We start from the raw sequence: 2,797 nt of genomic DNA, 5'->3' as shown, positions 1-2,797 counted from the left end.
TTCCTTGATTTTGCGTTCCTTACACGGTTGGGTTATAATGGGAACCCCTTGACAGTTCGCCTTGAATAAAACTCCTCCAGCAAGGCCCAAAATTGGTTTTACCATTTGCCACCTAGGCTTTTCTTTCCCTTGGGTCGGCTGGCTCAAGGGTCATCTTTATTTAAACCCCCGGGTCAGTGCTTCTCTAAGTGTTGGTCCAAACCAACCGATGTCCGGGGCTACCAGGGGCAACTCTGGGCTGGCCTACCCGACGTCTGGCTCATCCGGTGTGCCCTGAGAACGAGATATGTGCAGCTCCTATCAGGATTTGTCGGCACATCTGGGTGGCTTTGTTGGTCTTGTTTTACCATTGTCGAAATGTCTTGTAACCGGGATGCTGAGTCTGATCGGATTGTCTTGGGAGAAGGAATATCCTTCGTTGACCGTGAGAGCTTGCGATGGGCTAAGTTGGGACACCCCTACAGGGTTTTGAACTTTCGAAAGCCGTGCCCGCGGTTATGGGCAGATGGGAATTTGTTAATGTCCGGTTGTAGAAAACCTAAAGCTTAACTTAAGTAAAGTGCATCAACCGCGTGTGTAGCCATGATGGTCTCTTTCCGGCGGAGTCCGGGAAGTGAACATGGTGTTGGAGTTATGATTGGTGTAAGTAGTCTTGGATCACTTCTTGATCATAGTTTCTCGACCGTGCTTTCGCCTTCTATTCTCACTCTCATTTGCGTATGTTAGCCACCAAATATGCTAGTCACTTGCTGCAGCTCCACCTTATACCTTTTTCCTTACCCATAAGCTTAAATAGTCTTGATCGCGAGGGTGTGAGATTGTTGAGTCCCCGTGGCTCATAGATACTTCCAAAACCAGCTTGCAGGTGCCGATGATACCGTGCGGGTGATGCAACCGAGCTCAAGGAGGAGCTCGATGAAGATCTTGTTCATCGTGTTGTTTTGTTTCAGTTGATCAGTAGTGGAGCCCAGTTGGGACGATCGGGGATCTGTTGCATTAGGGGTAGTCTTCTTTTATTTTGGTTCCATAGTCGGACCTTGATTGTATCTGGATGATGCATTGCTATATTCATGTATTGTGTGAAGTGGCGATTGTAAGCCAACTATGTACCTCTTTTCTTATTCAGTACATGGGATGTGTAAAGATTACCCTTCTTGCGACATTTCCTTCAATGCGGTTATGCCTCTAAGTCGTGCTCCGACACGTGGGAGATATAGCCGCATCGAGGGTGTGACAAGTTGGTATCAGAGCCTTCCCCGACTTAGGAGCCCCCTGCTTGATTGAATCGTTGGCGTTGTTGAGCCCAGGAAAAAATGTTTTGAGTCATTTAGGATTTATATATATCGGAGAGTAGGATTCTTTTTACTCCTCAGTCCCTTCGTCGCTCTGGTGAGGCATCCTGACGTAGAGTTTTGACCCTTCTCTTCTCGAATCACGCGGGTATCTTGGAATCATTCCAATGGTTTTGTGACAAGAACATTGTTCTTGGTGCCTCCTGACATTTAGGGGTTGTGGCAGTGTTCCGGGGAGTTGAGCTCCGAGGTGTTGTCGTCGCAATTTTATCGTTGCAGTTCTGGAATACCTGAGTTTCGCCGACATCGAAAATCTCTTTTATGCAGTTGTTGGTGAGATAACCTCGACGCCACCCAGTACTGGGCAGGAGTTCGGGGTATTTCCATAACTCGTATAATGGATGCTTTTCGAAGGTTGAGGTAAACGATTTCTGAAGGTTTCTTGGTTATGTGTTGAAGGATGGATACAGCTGGATGTAGGATTTGCTAGTTTTGGGTGAGATATTATGCTTCCCCTGTATCCCCAACACCTGATTGCATAACCGGGAGAGTTTCAGGAGTTTATAAGTGGGAATTCAAGTAGCTCTTAGGATATCTTTCCGACAGATGTATGATATGAAATTGGGGTTCGACGTCTAGTGGTCCGCCTATCCACGGTTGGTTTTATAGTGGCCTTGTTGTGTCTTAAAGAGTCCTTGGCTATGCTGACTCGGGGACGCTTCGTATGTCATGTGCACTGCCTTGTACATGATGGTGATGTACGATCGAGCCCGTGTAGGCCCCACCACAAAAACTTCGGACGAAATCTCTATCATATGTTTGTTCCGGCTTATTAAGCAAGCCAATCCTTGGTTTTGTTTTGAGTTGTGGTATTCGAGTTGCTTCAAAGTCAAATGTTCATTCCATACCTTTTCCTAAGTGATGTCCTCACATTTCTATGTGGATGATAATCCTTCTCGATCATCGAGTTTGTCATGTCAATCCTTGTCAGTCGGTGCGATTCTCTTCAAGATGATCCTATCATTTGTCTCATACGTAAGATCAACTCCAAGTCTTCTCAATGTTGTTTGTTTCATTCGTCCCAAGCTGCCTTTTGTTTTTTCCCGCCCACCCACCCTTTTTCTTCAAGGACTCAGATTCTTTAATCAAGTATCCTTTTATTCATGTGAAGTCCCTCCATTCATTTCCTTCATGTTCTTATCCGGTGATTCTCATGAAGATGCTAAGGAAGCTACAAGTTCAATATTTTGCATTCTTTTCTTCTCCGGTGGTTTCAAGTCAAGCTTTGTTGATCATACCCTTTCCTCATTTCAATGCTTTCTCATGCCGGTGCAATTCTTAATCGTTCACCTCTCGCTATTATATTGTCCTGGAGTGCTCAAGATATCTCAGAAGTCTCGTCTTTTCATTCAAGATCAGTTCAACCTATTTCGAGGTTGTTATCTCATTCAAGCCATGTAACTCAAACGGTGCATTCTCTCTTTTAAATCATTCTACAGTGTTTC

This window comes from Triticum dicoccoides, chromosome 1A, assembly GCF_002162155.2.
Source record: "Triticum dicoccoides isolate Atlit2015 ecotype Zavitan chromosome 1A, WEW_v2.0, whole genome shotgun sequence".
NCBI classification, from domain to species: domain Eukaryota; kingdom Viridiplantae; phylum Streptophyta; class Magnoliopsida; order Poales; family Poaceae; genus Triticum; species Triticum dicoccoides.
This window is presented reverse-complemented; position numbering follows the sequence as displayed.